Source organism: Canis lupus, chromosome 8 (genome assembly GCF_048164855.1).
Source record: "Canis lupus baileyi chromosome 8, mCanLup2.hap1, whole genome shotgun sequence".
Classification (NCBI taxonomy): domain Eukaryota; kingdom Metazoa; phylum Chordata; class Mammalia; order Carnivora; family Canidae; genus Canis; species Canis lupus.
In genome coordinates this window covers 614,080-632,651 of record NC_132845.1, presented here as the reverse complement: position 1 = coordinate 632,651, position 18,572 = coordinate 614,080, and the positions used below count along the sequence as shown (strand labels likewise).

Below are 18,572 nucleotides of genomic sequence, written 5' to 3'. Positions count from 1 at the left end.
TGCCTAACAACTGGGCCACCCAGGTGCCCCTGCGCTTCAGCTCTAAGTCGGGTAAGGTGAGCCATTACAGACCGTTGTGTCCTCTTTTTGATTTGATCTTCCCATAAATATACTGATAAGACATTTGTTTAGTATGAGAGCTCCTTGAAACTTTTCAAATATAGGTTTTTTTCCAATTCCAAAGACCCGTTATCTGCCCATTGATAAGCAGGACCTTCAAGGTTATATTTATTTCAATAGTGACTCGATCCCATATTTGCCTTTTTGCGGGAAGACCCAGAGGTCACTCTCCGGCATGGGTATAAAATGCAGCCCCCATGTTCCAAAACGTTCCCTTCCAGAGTGACCCTGAGGGAGCACAGATCTTCACTGTCCCAGGAGCAAGAACAGGGTCTGTGAAAACTGTGTGTCCACCGCCCCACAAGACGTGAGGCTGCCCCCAGCCCCGGCCCCAGCCCCGGCCATTCACGACAAGGGTCGGCGACCCCCGGCTGGGGCTTCCGCAGCCCCAGTGAGACAACAAAGGTTGAGGTGACCAAGGCCCTTTAGGGACCGGGGCCTTTGGTTAAGGTGACTCCCCTGAGAGCAGGCACGGTTGGACCAGGAGAATGCTTCTCGCTACCTCTGGTCTTCGGTCCCCAGCCTGTTGGCTCGGCCCCCGATGCTCCAGCTGCAGAGGCCCGAGGAGAGGCTCGCTCGTCCCCGCCCGGATCTCAGGACACAGAACAAGGTGGCAGGAGAATCTCAGCCCATCTTACCGGGGTCTTTTATTTGTGACCCCCGCAGAGTTTGCCTAAACCAGATGCCGAGCAGGCGAGAAGAGTGGACTCCGGTCGGCGAGGTCCGGGGAGCAACGGGCGAGTGGGGCCTGTGCCTGTGTCCTCCCCGGCCAGGGACACGGAGGCAGGAGTGAGGGAGCTCGATGGCCACCTCGGGAGGGGTGGGGAGGGCCCCCCCCCGGGGGGCCTGGGGCTGCTGCTCCCCGGGACCCGGCTTCCGCAGCGCCTCCCCTACCTCCCCCCCCGGGGCCTCCAGGCGGAGATGCAGCGGCAGCTGAGACCCCACGGCGGGCTGGGCAGGGTCCTGGCCTATCACTGGCAGCCCCGGCCCCCAGCGAGCCGCGCCCCGCAGGACGCCCCGGCCCCGACTCCGGGAGCTGTCGGGGGGCCGGGAGCTCTACCTCCAGCTCTTGGGGTTTCCAGTGGGCCTGGGGTTCCTTCTCCGTACAGCCCAGTAGGAGGAGAGCAGCACACGATGCATGTAATGTCAGCTCATGCACACGGGCACCCCCACCAGGGAGCGGAGACCCAGAGGAGCAGCCGAACCAGGTGCCGGCAGCTGGACTGAACGGGAGAGGTGGCTGTGGGACAATAAGATCCATCAGGAGCCTAGAGAGGTCCGAGCGATCTGAACAGGGCCAACGTGCAGAGAACCCCTGGGTGCTGACCCCTGTCTCCCGTGATGAGGATGTTTGTCTCCACCCGGCAGACGGGGGGCAGGAGGCAACGGGCACCACAGTGCCTTTCCTGCACCTGCTGCTTTAAGTGCCTTTATTCAAATTAATCAACAGGCCAAGGTGGCATATTTTGGGGATGGCATGTCCTGAACCCCTTCGTTCTCCTTCCTGGGTATGGTCGCACTCTCCCGGGTTTAGATTTTTTTTCTTTTTGTTCTTTTTCTTTGCATATGATTTTTTAAATTGGAAGTCGTTACAGAGTACACTGCAGCAACTCTGGATTCTCATGCCCTCCAGGGGTAGTTGCTGTCGCTGATTTTTTTGTTTAATGACTCGCCTGGATTAACTCTGTAGAGTCTGTCTTCCCGACTGCGTGGCGACCGATGTCTGCTTGGGCTTCTAAGACATCCTTTCCATCTGGTGCTTCAGCCTGGCCCACCGGGGCCTGCACGGCAGGGCCGGCGGGAGGGGCTTGCAGCGGTGCCCCAGCATCTCAGGAGGCTCCTGGCCACGCTCAGTGGCCCATCAGGCCCGGGCGGCTCGGGGGCCGCTGCAGCTCGTGTCTCTGCAAGGCCCACGCTGGGCCGTGGTGTCACATGGCCAGGCCCAGCCAGCCCCGCCATCACCAGGGCCACGGGACACAGGAAGCCGCTGCCACCACCTCCATCTGCAGGGCCCTTGAGTTTCCTGGCTGGCCCGGGCTGCCCAGGCGGTGTCTGAGCGCAGGCCTGCTGCCCTGCTGGCCTCCGCAAGCTGTCTGCTGTCACTCCCAGGCTCACCTGCCCTTGACGACAGCACCCTGGGCCACCTGTGCTCCCCTTGAAGAGCCAGCCCGTCCGCTCTGGGAGGGACACTGCCCATCCTCATGGCCTGCCAGGTCCTCATCAAACCTACGGACAGTGGAGTTGTAATGTGGAAGGGCCCAGGCCCCAGGATGAAATGCCACAGACCCCACCATTCTCACTACTGCTTAGGGTTTCTCTGGAAGAAATACCCCTCGATCAGATGGGTACCTTTGGTCAATGATCAAAATCCTAAAATGGTTGGGTTTTTTTTTTTTTTTTTGACAGTTTTGTCTGCTTTTATACTTGCTTTCTGGGGAGAAAATGTGCCTACCTCCTCACTCAATCATTTTGGAAGTCCCAGCTCAGGCCAGAAATTTTGCTTTAGGTCAGAGGTCCTTGTAGCAGTACGTTACGACACATGGAAAATGAAAAGATATGCAAAATGTATGGACTAAATTATTAATAAGGAAATATACGATATTTTTAAATAAAAAATCAATATCGAAAACGTAGAACTATAGAGAGCCAATGTCATTTCAATTAAAATAGCAGAAGGAGCCTCTTTTTTTTTTTTCCTTTTTTTGAGGAGAGAGAGAATGTGAACGCCGGGTCAGGGGGCAGAGGGAGAGGAGAGAGAAAATCCCAAGCAGGCTCCACATTCAGCATGGAGCCTGACTCAGGGCTTGATCCCATGACCCCGAGATCATGACCTGAGCCTAAATCAAGAGTCTGACACCCAACTGACTGAGCCACCCCGATGCACCAGTCAGAGGGGTTCTTGATAGAACTTGATAAGGATAAGCCAATGATACAGGTTAGAAAGCCCACAGACAGACCATGGATGACTCCCAGTAATCCTTGCTCTTATATAATATCCTCCCTCCTTGATTGAGGTCAATGTGATGAAATACCCTTCTTGTATGATGTGGAAAATGGAGATTATCTGGGTAAACATAATCTAATCAGATGAGCCCCTTAAAAACAGAATTTTCTCTGGCTGGTGGAGGAAGAGGAACTCAGAGATTGGAAGCACGAGTAGAGTCTGACCTGCCGTTGCTGGGTTGGAAGGTGGAGGGGACCACGTGCCAAGGAAGGTGAGTGGCCTGGAGTTGCTAAGAGTACGCCCAGGTTCAGGGCCAAAGAAATGGGGCCTCAATGCTGCAGCCACAAGGAACTGAATTCGGCCAACTACCTAAATAAGCAGATTATTCCCCAGAGCCTCCAGGCAAGAACCCAGCTCAGCCAACACCTGGATTTTCGGCTTCAACATTTAGGAAAACCCAACCGAGCTGGACGACTGGTCTCCAGAACTGTGAGATGATGAATGAAGTGGTTTTAAGCCATGATTATCTGTGGCAATTTGTTATGTAACTAATAGGCAGATCTACATTTGTATAGGCTTTGAATAAAATTTTATAAATTTTGATATATGACAGAGATGACTTTGCAGATCATTTGTGAAGGGAGGGTCTATTTAATGAGTGATCCTAAGACAAATGGTCAGACATATGGGGTGGGGGGAGAAAATGGGATCTCTACTTAAAATATGACAAGCCAATAGAAGCCTTTAAACATCTCTACGAAATTTTAGAAGTACTTCATGAATCCGGGTTAAGGGATTGCTTACTCAAAGATTTAACGTACAGGAAAAAGATCGAAAATCCAAGTACATTAAAAATTAAAATTCTGTCTATCCGAGGAAGATCCACATTAAAAGATCAAAAAGCAAGGAAGGAAAAGACACGACGTCCGGAAAGTACATGCGATGGCGTGTGGAGCATCACGAGAAGAGCCTGTTTGAAGAGAGGGAGTCGCCACCTGTGTCCGGTTCTACCGAGAGGCAGATTTATAGGGACGTGGTGAAGTGTGTGCAGGACTTGGAGACACGAGGGCCCCGGTGAACAGAGCAAGAGCAGTTTCAACAGAGGAGGAGGAAACCGGGCTAGTTCGCGGACAGCTTACTTCCCGGCCTTCCAGCAGTAGGGGGGCCTCCCCGAAGACCCCGAAGGCCCCGAAGGCCCCGGTACTTGCACGTCACGGCTCTCCCCGAACACCTAGACATGGCACAAATGCATTTCTGTTTGGCTTCTGTTCGATAGCAGAGAAAGTATAATTACGGCCTGTTTCCCAATTTACTTAGCTGCTTTCACGTGCTTTTGGCGATCCTATCATTTTCCAGAAATTTCTCCCTCTGTGGGAAGATGAGAAAGAGAGAAGCCATCAAGGGATGGTGGCGATCTCTGGGGTCAAAATAGGTCCTTGTTGTTTCTCGTCAAGCTGAGCTTTCCGGAGGGTCAAGGGGTCAAGGGGTCGGCATTGGAGGTGCGTCCAGCCAAGCCAAGTCCTGCGGGCAGCACCCACAGAACAGACCCTGCCCAGGGTCGCCCCGCTCAGCCCCTCCTGCTCCCCTGTACCTGGGAGGTGGACCTGACTGGCCGCATTGAGCCCCTTTCTTCCAGAAACTGAAGTCAGGCGAGGAAGGAGGAGGGCCCAGGAGCAGAAGAAGGCCTATTCTTGGGCTCCCCCGGGAGGGGCTCTACCTCAACCCCAGAAATCTTGAAAATAGTCCCCTTCCTCCAAACTGCACTCCTCCGGCAAAAATAGCTCCTAAACACAGGAGCTCTGGGTATGCCAAAGGATCTCAACATTTCACTAATGAAGATCATAATTAAAATATTTAAATGGGTTTTTAATTTTCTTTCTGGGCTCTGCTGTTTCCTAGTCCTCTCCAGGAGCTGCTATTGTTCGATCTTGACAGACTTCTCTGTTAAAAATTATAGCCTGCTGCCTTTCAGCATCTTCATTAAAATGCATTGCTGCCAGATATATCTGCATGCATATGAATGAAGCATCTATAGAATAATTAAGTCATGAATAACACATCGCTGAGCACGGCTTTCCCTGAATAGGGAGGGAAAGAATGTTATTTATGAACCCAGAGATTTTATATTATATGAAAAAATAATTGGCAATAATAAGTGTTATTTGAGGACTCGTTAATTTAAATCATGATTGCCCTGTTGTCGACTCCGTTTTTAATAAAATGGCCATTTACGTCGGAGAATGGAAGTGAATCTGTGCACTGTTTTTCTTCATTTTGCTTGAAAGGCCGCCGGAAGCTCGTCGGCAGGGAGGAGCGCCTCACGGGAGGCTCCTCTCTGACATCCGTCGAGCAAGCCGCGACTCTGCAGGCCCGGCCCGGCCGCGGGCGGCCTGTCGGGGGGCAACGGAGCCCCTGTCCGCGCGCAGTTCTCAGGCTTTCCAAGGAATCCTCTAGAAGGGCACACCCAGCCTCCCTGCGGGCCCCCAGGGTGCTCGGGCCTCCGGGCGGTGCCTCCAGGAGGGGCCAGGCCAGCCAGGAGCTCAGGGTGCAGGGCGCCGGGGTTGGGGTTGGGGTGCTTGGTGCTGAGCCCCAAGCCCTTCAGCCCATGGCTGTGCCTGAGGCCCCAGAGGCCGAAAAGAGCGGACAGAAGCAGAGGGAAGAGGAAGGGGGCACCACGCGTCCCTCTGGGCCACCGTCGGGCCCCCCGGTTGCCTCCTCCCTGGCCACAGTCCTTGGCGGTTCCTCCACATGTGACCTTTCTCCTTCTTTCCCAACAGCCGGCCGTGGGCAGAGGGGCCGGGCAAGGGCAGGGCCCAGCGCCAAGGGACCGTCACCTGCTGACCCCGCCGGGAGCCCGCGACCCGCTGGCTTCCACGTCCCCCGGGCCCGGCTCTCCGCCCCTTGCACCGGACCAGTAGCCGCGTGGGCCTGCCCACCGACTCCCAGCCTCCAGCCCCGCCCGCCCGCTGCCCTCCACTCCTGTCCTTACCTGCTGTGCCAAACCACCCTGAGCATGTCACGTCCCTGAGTGCCCTGTGCCAGCGGCTCTGTGCCCCCCACCCCGGGGAGCCCGCGGGCCCTCCCTGCCGCCCACCTCGGCTGCTCCCCATCCTCGAGCTCGTCCCGGGCCACGGCCCCGGGCCCGGCTCTTTCGCCCCATCTGGTGCTGCTTCACTGCTGGCCGCCAGCCTCGCCGGCCCTCCCGGCCCCGGGCCAGGCCCTTGCTGTCCCCTCTGGGTCCCCAGCATCACAGCCGGGCCCCCAACATCACAGCCGGGCTCCCAGCATCACAGCCGGGCCCCCAGCATCACAGCCGGGCTTTCTTGCGACACCCGGCTGGTCTGAGAGTCTGTTTTCCCCACTGGGGTACAGTCCCCTTGAAGCAGAAAAGCGCCTTGCTCCCCTTGCCCTCCTAGCAGCAGCATCGGGGCACAGCTCTGAGCCCCTGGAATGAACCTGAGCCCCAGAGAGGCCCACGCGGAGTGAGGGAGGCAGGTGGGCGCCCTCACCTTCTGCCTCAGTGGCGGCAGGAAAGGCGCAGGCTCTTGGGGACCCGGAGACTTGACTTTGCACCTGGATTCTACGACTTATGCAGTGACGGAGGTAAATTATCCTGTTCCTCCGGGGCCTCCGTTTCCTAATCTGTAAAACACACACGCACCTTGGTATTTCGTAGAGTTATTTGGAAGATTAAATTAAGTGAGAGACTAGAAGTGTTCAGTGGGAGGCTTGGCACATGGAATGCAGACAGCAATGGCAGCTATCAGTATTATTGTTGCTATTTTTTTAAGGTTTTATTTATTTATTCATGAGAGACACAGAGAGAGAGAGGCAGAGACACAGGCAGAGGGAGAAGCAGGCTCCATGCGGGGAGCCCGATGTGGGACTCGATCCCGGGACTCCAGGATCACGCCCTAGGCCGAAGGCAGTGCTAAACCGCTGAGCCACCCAGGGATCCCCTGCTACTATTTTTTATTACTATTAGAGCATCATCAACAGAAACTAAGAAAGCCATTTGGGGTGGGGTAGGACATGTTCACCTTCATTTTAAAGGTTCATGGCATCACTGAAATGGAATAGCAGATCCTCAGGTGATCTGCAGCAAAATATAACTGAAACAGCCGAAGCAGACCGGCAAGCTGACCCACTTGCTGCGCCCCCTTCAGTCACGGTAGGGTTGGGAGGAGGGTCCTCTACTTTAATTGTAAGAACTAAATCACATCTCCTTTTGTTCGTTCTCACATTCACCCAGTACCTACCTTACAAGAGGCCACGTGCTCCTCACTGAGCGAAGCGCTCACACAGCACAGAGCATGCGGAGACACCCTGACTGCAGGTCAGAAGGTTACCTAAGGCACTCACGAGTGGCCTGAGCACAGGCACGAAGCATCTGTCTGGGCATCTATTGTCTCCTCACCTACATAATTAAAAAATTGACTTTCCCATCCTAAGCTTTCTTGCACCACCAAAATCCTAAGTACAAATGGTAGTATGGACCCCATCCAACAACAACAACAAAAAAAATTGCAATTGCAATGGGACTAAATTATTAAAGTATAAGTGCCCTGATTTGGCCACCACTTTGTTCCCTCTCCACCTGCTCTCATGATCTCGCCAGACTGATCCTTAGATTTCACGTAATGAAGTCCCTGGAATGTGGGAGGTGTGGAAAATACACACGCCGGCTGGGTGGTTATCTGGAGTAGAAGAGAGACAGCTGCAAAGCGGTGGAGCAGGTGGGTGGAGAGGAAGAGCGAGAGGAGATTGAGAGATTGGGTAGGGACAGAGTGGCAGAGATAGGGGAACGGTACTGGGTGCTGCAGGGGGAGCCAGGGATTTCCGCGAGTTGCCAGTGAATGTCTCTCCGGTCCCACTTATGTCCTTCAGGAGAAGCAAGTAAAACAGACGCAGAAGGACCGCCCTTCCCTGAATGCAGCACCCCTGAAAGACAGCGCCAGACGAGTCAACGTGTCCATGGGCTGAGAGAAGAGCCAACCGGAACACCCACAAACACATCTACCCCGAATACGTGTTTGATCTTCAGTATAAAGATCAATGAAATATGTTTGGGGCACCTTCAGAACTTTTTTAAGAATTACAATTTTGGCGTTTTAGAGACAAGGGAAAGAGAAAAGCAGTGAACTTCACCATCATCTGACGGTGAGACGGTCAGGCCTAATGGAATCCGTTTAAGTGACGTAACCAGTGCCCCGAAACGAGGTCTTCTAATACTGTGGGTGGGAAATTATTTTACAAACACGTTGAAAGGATTCAGACAGTTTATATTTTTATCCTCTTTCTGTTTTAACTGATGCTAATACGGCAGGTAGGATGGTCTCTATTTTAAGAAAGGGAAGACTACCTTTCTACCCAATATGGCTCACCTTTTCAGCTGGATTTTTAAGGAAACTAAATGTCAGATAAACAATATGTGTGAAGGCATAAAATCTGATGAGTTCGGGAAACTGTAAATCATTTAGTTTGGTTAATGGGGGTGGTGGTCATTATTATGTCTGCGTTTTTATTTTTTTAGATCTGATTGATTGATCTGAGAGATCTGAGACACAACACAAAAACATAAATAAAAATATTTATTTATGGTAGGGAGAGGGAGAGACGGAATCCCAAGCAGACTCTGTGCTGAGCGCACGGAGCCTGACACAGGGCTCTATGAGGAACGGGGGGCTCGATCTCATGACAAGGAGACCACGACCAGAAGTCAAGAGTCAGACACTCAACTGACTAAGCCACCCAGTCGCCCCTGTGGGGGTCTGCATTTTAGGAAGATTATTCCGGTTGCAGACAGGAGGATGGCATGGAAGGAAGCAAGACCAGGGAGTCTAGTTTAGGAGACTGAGGCAATGATTCAGATGAGAAACAATAGGAACTTGAGCCAAACAATGGAATTAAGAATGAAGAGGGGATAAAAGACAGATCTGAGACCCAGCTTTTGCACTTACTATATATGCGATCTTGGACAGATTACTTCTCTAAACCTTAATTTCATAATTTAGAAAATGCGAATGGGAGTATATAGGGCTGTTGGAGAATTTTTAAAAAGACAAGGCATGCCAAGCATTCAGCAGTTCCTAGAATGAGAAATACAGACATGGAAGTAATCAGTAAATATGCGGGAGTTAAACAGTGAGGTGGCCCAAATACCAGATATGGAGTAGAAAAGTAGGGGCCAAGGTTGTCTAGGTTAAGAGACTGGATCTCTGACTCCTTAAACTCTAAGCCTCCTGCTGCTCCTTCTCGAGGGAAGATAAAGCCCATACTATGAAAACGCTGGCATTGCCACTACCAACCAGCTATTTGCTTTTTGGCAGCTCTGCCTACGGCCCCCTTTTGGAACCAGCAGCAAGAAAGGAGAGAAAGAAAGTGTAAGTGAAGGTGGCTGGCCTGGCTTCTTGATAAATCCCACCATCCCTCACTTGGCCTAGTAAAGCTGTATGGGTTTTTCTCAGTTGCTCAGATGGGATGGAAAAATGAGGTCTGCCTTCCATTCTGTTTTGATTTTGAGATTTAATTAGTGTTCTTTCTGGGGAATTCACTGCTTTAATTAATGATGTGCCCTGAATCTCTTAAGCGAAGAATGCCATTGCAAACATGAATATGTAATGAGTACAACTTTCTTTATCCCAGCTGAGGAGGGGGGCTGTTGCTTGGTTATCACCTCTCAGTACATGAACAAGGACCTCACGTACTAAAAGGAGCTGGGCAAGGTTTTATTTGTGTATCTGGGGTTTTTTTTCAGCTCAAGTGCTCTTTTGTTTTATTTAAAGGCTGGGTCCATTAACAGGAAACCAGAGAGAAAAAATAATCAGCTTGCTTTGGTGCACTTTTAGACCTTCTCTTAACTGCTTATAAAATCAATAAGCTAAGTTCTAAATCAGGGTTCCTCTATCTCAGCACATTCTGGACCAGACAATTCTTTCTTGTAGGATACTGGTCTGTATATTGTAGGATATTAGCAGTATCTCTGACCTCTACCCAGTAGATGCTGGTAGCATTGCCCATTTGTGACAATCAAAAATTGTCCCCAGATATTGGCAAATGTCCCCTCGAGGCAAAATTGCCCCCAGTTGAGAACCGCAGGTCTAAATTAAGGACTTACTTTGAAAAAAGGCCAAGGCAAGGCATATTAATCAACAATAAACATATGTTTATTGAGGACTTGCAAAATATTGTGTTTTGTGGTAGAAAATACAAAAATGTTAAAAGCATTATGAAATATTAGGGAAGACCTTGCACCAACAGTCTCAAGCCACATCTGTTGTTTATAAACCATGTGTCCTTGAGAAATTCATGTCCTTTCCTGTATTTCCTCATCTTCCTAAGGAACAAGCTTGAGAATATAGAATGAAGAGACACAAGTATTTGCAACTAGATGAGTGGTCTTAGTAATGTTATCTAAAAGCCTCTAGTGGTATATACAGTGCGATATTGCTCAGTCATTGAAAAGAATGAAATCTTGACATTTGCAAGGACATGGATGGAACTAGAGGGTATTATACTAAGAAAATAAATCAGTCAGAGAAAGACAAATACTATATGACTTCACTCGCATGTGGAATTTAAGAAACAAAACATGAACAGAGGGGAAGGGAAGGAGAAATAAGATAAAAACAGAGAAAGAGGTAAATCATAAGAGACTCTTAACTCTAGGGAACAAACTGAAGGTCGCTGGAGGGAAGCTGAGTGGGACGATGGGGTCACTGGGTGACAGGCCTTAAGGAGGGTGTGTGACATGAGGAGCACTGTGATGCTGACGAATCACTGAATTCTACCTCTGAAACTAATAAGACACTATATGTTAACCAACTTGAATTTAAATTAAAAAATTAAAATTTAAAAACTATAAATAAAAATATAAATAAAGACCTCTAGCAGTGAGTGAAAGGTCTTTGTTCTCCAATCTGATCTGCTCAACATTTCTATCATGGATTACATGAGGACATAATTGACATGTTGATTAAATGTAAACACAACACGCACTTGGAATGGTCATGAGCTGCATGAGAACACCAGAATTTGAGATGAAATTGAAAAGCCATATCTAGAGTTACCTGGCTGGCTCAATCAGTAGAGCATGTGACTCTTGATCTTGGGGTCATGAGTTCAAACCCCACATTGGGTGTGGAGCCTGCTTTAAAAAAAATTAAAAAGAAAACAAAGAAAAGCCATAGCTCAGCAAAAGATATCTGCACGGAGATAATGTGAAGTCATGCTTTTGGACTCAGAAAGTCACAACATGGCACAAAGCATCCAATCGGGGAAGTCAGTGTGTATAGGGGTGAGGAAGGGGGAGAGTAGGAGACAATGAAATAAGAGATGCAGGAGTTCAACTTATATAGGGCCTCCTAGCTCATATGAAGAGAAATGTGTCATTTACTCTGAATGAGATGGAAAGTGATTTAAGAGTTTGAGGACAGAAGTAACAGATTGGACCAATTTTTATTTTATCAGATTACTTTGGTTGCTCCATTGAGTATAAGTTAAATGGGGATTAGGACAGAGGGACCAATTAGAAGGCTACGGTAATAGCCAGGGGAGACATTACAGTAGCTTGGACAAACTGTAACAGGGAGATGCAACAGATTGGACCTGGGATATCAGAAAAAGAGAGGAATCAACCTGACTCTAAGATTTTGGTATAATTAAATGGAAAGATGGAGGGCCCTGAGCTAAGACGGGGTAGGCAAGCTAAATGATTTAAAGGTAACATGAGAAGAGAACAGCTATGAAGGAAAAATTTGACTCATTCTACAAAAGTTTGGGATGAAAATCAAGAGGTAGAGTGTATAGGCATGGCCCTCCAATTCAAGACAAGAAAGCAGTGGCGCCAATAGAATGGGTAACTATCTGAGACAATGACTCAGCAATAATACCCATCATCACTCCCACTTCCTGTGAGGCAGGCACTGTCAAGGACTTTGCTACCATTATCACATTTAACCCTCAAATCAGTTCCATTTCACAGATGAGCAAATCATAATTTGGAAGTGATTAAGCTATGCAGAATTTGGTCATGGTGACAGTCAAAAGACTGCCAAAACTGGTAACCCTGAGCTAGATTAGATTAATTTTCCTGTTGTTTTACTATTGCCTCAACCAGTAAGCAATGCGAAAATAATAATACTACTACACATAAAAGCAGGATGGGAAGGAGATAAATCTCTCTAGTGACAACATTTTTCCCCAAGGAACCACGCCTAAAGTCAAGTCCTTTCAGCAACTCACATAGATCTTCCAGTTTGGAAGAATCCTTTGTAGGCTAGAGGGAACCGCATCATTTAGACCCTTGTGTTGAGGCTCCAGCTTCATAATTTTTGGTTGAGCCACAGTTATACAATCTTGTAATTTCCGTATTTCGGCTCTTGTTGGGCCAGGATGCCCATTGGAGCCTTCAGTGCAGCAGGTCTGGCCGTAGTCTCCCACAGTAGTGACCTAGGATTTGAATGTGGGCTATCTGACTCCTGAACCTGGTCCAAGCAACTGTGCCCCACACAATCTGCTCATAAAAGCATTAAAGAGGAGATTCCAAACCCATTTGGAAAGATGTAGTGGAGAAAATGTAAGCCTCAGCTACGGCATGGACGAGGCGACTAACAAAGAAACTTCAAGTAGTCTAGAACCTAAGACTACCTCTCTGTCAACCTGCGGGGTTGGTGAGCTACGATACGATACAAGGAAGAACTGAGGAGGTGGCGTTACTGTGACATGTTTCTGCAGAACAGAAATCCAACGCGTGACGACCTCTTCTACCCCTATGTCTTTGATTCTCCATCTTGTTCAACTTTCTCGTCTACAAATAAACCATAGGCAGGGGTGTCTGCACGTAGTGTTTCTGCTCCCACAATACTTTTATCCTTTTTTCTTCTGGATAATAACAATTCAAGATTTGACTGGGAGACCACCTTTTCTGTAAGGCCATTTGGAATCCCACCTTTCTATCCAGTCAGCTCTGATCTCTCCTTTCTCTCTGAACCCAGGGACAGTCTCTTGGATCTGCTTCGCTCATCGGATTGTCATATATATTTATTTACTTACAGGTTTCCCCCAATAATATATCTTTCCCTTGGATTGCTGATGATTTTCTTTCTGAGCTCGTTTCCAAGATACTGATACAAAATCCTGTTGCTGACTGTTTTGAGTTTCATTTGTCTAAGGAGACTTCTGGCTATCACATGAAGGATGAGCTGGAAAGGGAGGTGGGGAAGTCCATATTGGAGGCCCTTGCAATAGTCCAAATATATGGTGTAGAGGACTTGAATTTGAATGAGGATGAGAATGAGAAACATGAAGAATAAAAGAAAAATGCAATAAAAGAAGGAGTGTAAGACATAAGGATACAAGAATAGATTAAAAAGAGTCTTTTTAAATGAATGGCATTTCTGGCAATATGGCTATAAAAATGTTAGGTGAAATCCTATCCATACAACACACCAGAAACTGCTAAGAAAAAAATATTAATGCAACAAAATTTTGAATGTATAAGTGAGCTAGTGGAAAGGAACGGAATTACTCAAAGGAGTCCGATAATGCACAAAAAATTAAGTTAGTGCAAGAGCCAACACTTTCCTTGAAGGTACTTGCTAATTCCTGGTGGCCTAAAATCTGAATTTTAATCAGCTTCTGTCAGGAGAGACAGTCAGAAGTCTAAGTAGAGTAAGAGATTGAATAAAGACCCTTCCATAAAGTCAGGACCACCAAAAGGCAAAAACTTCAATGAATAAACTAGAATCAACCTCTCCCTATAGAGAAACTCATGGTGGCTCAGTGGTTAAGCATGTGTCTTCAGCTCAGGTCGTGATCCTGGGGCCCTGGGATCGAGTCCCACGTCGGGCTCCCTACAGGAAGCCTGCTTCTCTGCCTATGTCTCTGCCTCTCTCTGTGTGTCTCTCATGAATAAATAAATTCTTTAAAAAAAAGAGAGAGAGAGAGAGAGAAGCTCACAGTATACATGCCTTTCTCAGTCTTAATGTGCAAAGAAAAAAAATGTGAAAAGAAAAAGAAATGTCTCCCTTGGGGATTTTTCACAAAATCTTCATTCTCGTGGCTTAAGAGCCAAAATCCACACTACCTGTGTATTTAAAAACTCCAAGCCAATGATATTTGACCCTTGGTTGATAGTGCTCAGAAATCTGGCAGAAAAATTAAATCCACCTAGAAAAATTAATTTTAGGCACAGACTCAAAGAAAATTCTCAGACTAAAATTCTAAGACATGTAAGTTCACCACCAAAAATTCTCAAACCAAGAAGGAAACAAACTATGATGAATAAAAGTTACCAGCCTAAATAAATAGAGACTAAGTGTTAAAATAATCAAAATACTAAGTTAGTACATTTAATATGTTTCAAAAATAAAAATGAGCACTGCAAAGACACAAGAGACTATTAGAATTGGCCAGCAAGAGACACCTGGGTGGCCAGCAGTTGAGCATCTGCCTTTGGCTCAGGTCAGATCCTGGGGTACTGGGATCAAGTCCCATGTCGGTCTCCCCGTGGAGAGCCTGCTTCTCCCTCTGCCTATGTCTCTGCCTCTGTGTGTGTGTGTGTCTCTCATAAATAAATAAATTAAATTAAAAAAAAAAGAATTGGCCAGCAAGATTTAAAATAGAACCACATACATATTCTAGAAATGGGAAAAAAAATCAAAATCAGAAAGCAGCAGATTAGACTCAGCAGTGAAGAGAGTTAGTGAACTGGAAGACAGAGATTAAAACAAAAGTCCATAAACCACTGCCCAGAGAGACAAAAGGAAACTACGAAGTAGAGGCTAAGACACAGGAAGGAGACATATATACGGTCTGCTGTACTCAATCAACTAGTAGGGAAACTCTAAAGGGAATATGAGCTGGACCGACTGCAAAGTTCAGGCGACTTCAAAAGCAGCCCCCTGCTATGCAGGTATTAGTATGAAAAGGGTTTGGGTAATTGCCGTGTTCCAAAGCAGAGAGGAAAGGCTGCCAACTTGAGGCAAAATATAGATGAAAGGGAAAATCTAACCATCCTCTTCTCCCTTCTCATTCAAATAGTGTCATATTAATGTAATCCCAAAAGGAGTGGAGAGCTGGGTCTTAAAGTCCACGTGCTTAAGGATAAACTGAGAATAGGGCCATTGGACAGGGGATGACAGGTTTCCTGGCAGCAGCGCTGATTTTGGTTCATTCCCTGATCATATAACCCAATTAAAACAATCTAGAAAATAATCATATCCTCTCTCTCTTTCCTTGTCAGAAGTGGCCGAAGAGCTGCCCCTAAGAGAAGGTGGAGAAGCCCATCTTGTATGTCCCAGTTGTGAACATTCTTCTGCAGAAATAATCACACCAAAGAACACGAGTGGACAAGCTTTTTCTGTACAGATTTTACACTTGAAGGCCACATGTTTGTGTTGCAACTGTTGAACTCTGCCGTTGTGCAAAAGCAGCCACAGACAACAGTTACCCAAATCAGCATGGCTATGTTCCAATAAAACGGTACTTACAAAAATAGCTGGTGGGCCACAATTTGCAAACCCTTATCTAGAGGAATAAATACTGGCAGCATTCAAGAAATGGAACTGTACTAACATGATATTTTAAAGATCACTCATTTTTAAACTCATATCAATATGGTAATTGAGGAAGAATGTGCTCTAGCGAGCGCATGGGCATAGTGATAACATAAAAACCTGGGAAATATGACCCAGTGAGTCACGGTGGCCCAATTCAAACCACACGCTCACGGTGGATGAAGTGGCCAAGTAGTGAAGGGAATAGACTGCAAAACAACATACACATGGTCACACAGCTCTTAACAGACTGAGCTAAAATAACTCTTTCAGAGGCACCGCATCTGGCAATCACTTCCTTATTTTCACACAGTGAAAGTCCTTCACCTCTGAGCCAGAGAACCTGGACGTACAGGCTGAGAAGAAATCCCAAAGGAAGTACAGCGTTAGAAAGCAGAGGACATGGGGGCGCGTGTATGGCTCGGTCGGTTAAGCAACCAACTCTTGATTTCAGATGAGGATCTAAGAGTCATGATCTCCAGGATCATGAGACCAAGCCCCGTGTTGGACTCCACACTAACACGGAGCCTGCTTAAGATGATCTGCCTCCCTTACCCTCTGCCTCTCCTTGCTCTCTAAAAAGAGTCAATAATTAACTAACTAACTAATTAATTAATTAATTAAAAGCAGATGACTTTCAAGGATGACAGTGCCCTCTCCTTTGGATTCTATCCCTGCTATTATAACAGGTCATACACGTCATTTTATCACACCTCCAACTACGAATGAACAAAGATTTCCCAGTAAATCACAATTTCATGGTTTTCTTATTATAAAGACAACAAAATGCTTTCTTTTACCATTTTGAACAAAATGGGCATGTCCTACAAATCCTCATATTTGTTGGGAAACAAGAAATTTGTATTAAAAATTTTATATAATATTTTTTTAATTTTCAGCTAAATGTTTCGTCAATGCAATCAGTTAATATTACTGATAGTTTATGTGGAGGCACAATTCTGAACCCACTATGTGTATTATCTTACTGAATCCCCATCACTCAATAAAGTAGACACCATAACTGCTTTTGCAAGATATGTATGAGAGCCACTTAAGACCTAAATTTTCCTTTATTTTCTTGACTCTCCCCATATCCACTCCAAAATGCCTACATTAAACTCAGGAAAGAACTTATGTGACAGCACAAAAGTCTGAGGAAACTGAAATGGTTCATCTTCCCAATCCTTGTACCTTTGCTTGGAGAAGTGAGACAAAAATTAAAATGAGCTAAAGAACAGGAAGAGTTCTCTTGGGGTCAAAGCCAAGCTCCTGGATGTTAGAGTTTGCTGCATGAACCCTCACCCTCTACTCCTGGTCTGAGGCCTCCATGAGACCAACAGCTATCTTGCAGTGGGGTTGCAGGAAGTGGAGACGTGCGCCTTGCTTGCCAATTTCTTATCTGCTGAGCCTTAGGGCTTGCCACCAGAACTGGGGGAAAGGAATATGGGGAGGAAGGGATGAACACTGGCAAGGTCAAGCACAAAAGGCAAGGCTCAGGCCCCAACGCTACTCCCCACCACAAGTACACCATGTTTCCTGAGACACATGAACAGCTAGATCACAACTACCCCCACCGATCTCAAGAACAAGAAGACAGGGACATCCAAAGATGGACAGGAAGGGACGGGAAGGCTTTTACCAAATTGATCATACTCATCAGAGATGTAGATAAGATGGCTGCCCAATGGAAGAGGCAGCCAGTTACTTCACAGAAACCACAGATGTCTAGACAGCTGCTCAGAGACAGGTCTATCACCAACCAGATCTGTACAGACCTAAAGCTCTCCCTCATCAGGAGATTTGGAATAAACCTCATCGATGGTGATGATCAACTGAGGGTGTGCGGCCAACTAGCCAACGCGGACATCTAGGTTGTCATGAAGGATGGGTCCCCTATCAGATACAGCGAAAGGGGGAAGGGTAACATTCCACACTCCCTTCCACGAGCAGCTCCCAACCAAACACGTGTGTCAGTGCTGATCCTCCAGGGAAGCAGATGATCAATGGAGGGAACCAACTATGAAGAGTAAAGGAGGAACAGTAGATGGAAAGGGCCTTCAGACCATGCTGCTCACCTGACAGTTGTAAAAGGAGGGAAGAGAGAAGGAGGATGGGGTCAGCAGAGCCCCCAGACTGCAGGACTGAGCTCAGAGAGTCTTGAGCAAACCAGCCGGGTACCCCGGAGCCAGGTCACCCACCCGAGGAGTCCTGCGGTGCGTGGGAATGACCCAGCGGTACCACCTCTGCCATGTTGTTGTTGGCCTGGAGCAGCCCAAAGAGCACATAGCTTCCTTGACGTGGACATTTCAATGGATCCCAAAGGCACAGCGTCTGGAGACTGTCCGCCAACTCTTCTCTCTGCAGCCTATTCTCACATCAACAGAGATACAAGCAACATTCACCGTTAGCTGCCACAAGATCTGTGAACTCTAATCTGGGATGATGGATTGGACTTCAAACTTGCACATGAGAGTGAAATTATATAGACTTTTGTTCCACACCAGGGCGGTAAGACCCATTGCAATCTCTTCTCATTCAACAGGTTTTTAAGAAGAACTAGGAAACCTGGTCCATCTGCTCTACGTCGATCCTTTCCCTTCCTCCCACTCACTGTCTCTTCTCACCCCTCAACCGCGTACCTGTCCTAGGAACATCTGCTCTGGGATTAAGACCACCTTCCGACAAATGGCGGTGTCGGAAGTCGGAAGTACTCAGAACTGAGTATAGTTTGCACGTTGCTTTTAATAGTTGATAAAAGGATGTCTAATTTTTTTTACTGCTTTGCGTCTTAGCATTTCATTCTTGTTTTTTAAAAAAAATTTTAAACATGGCAAAGAAAGAAAAATCATCCCTAGTTCTGTATAGATCTCAAATCAAGCACGTAGTGATACGAGAGGCTGTAATAGCATTATTGAACCTAATTGAAGGGGCCAGGGAAGGTTTATTTGAGG

At 47.3% G+C, this 18,572-nt stretch overlaps 1 long non-coding RNA gene across 3 annotated transcripts; it reads left to right on the top strand.

Annotated features, from left to right (window-relative positions):
- The first annotated feature begins 6,925 nt into the window (after positions 1-6,925).
- On the top strand, positions 6,926-18,310 carry LOC140637760 (uncharacterized). Of its 3 annotated transcripts, none has more exons than XR_012034792.1 (4): positions 6,926-7,235; positions 7,683-7,800; positions 7,952-8,224; positions 15,309-15,625. It is a non-coding gene; the product is annotated as an uncharacterized lncRNA (long non-coding RNA). The 3 variants fall into 3 exon arrangements; XR_012034791.1 differs by lacking the exon at positions 7,683-7,800 and adding an exon at positions 15,935-18,310 and having other exon boundaries at positions 6,935-7,235; positions 15,309-15,547; XR_012034790.1 differs by lacking the exon at positions 7,683-7,800 and having other exon boundaries at positions 6,954-7,235.
- Positions 18,311-18,572: the final 262 nt, after the last annotated feature.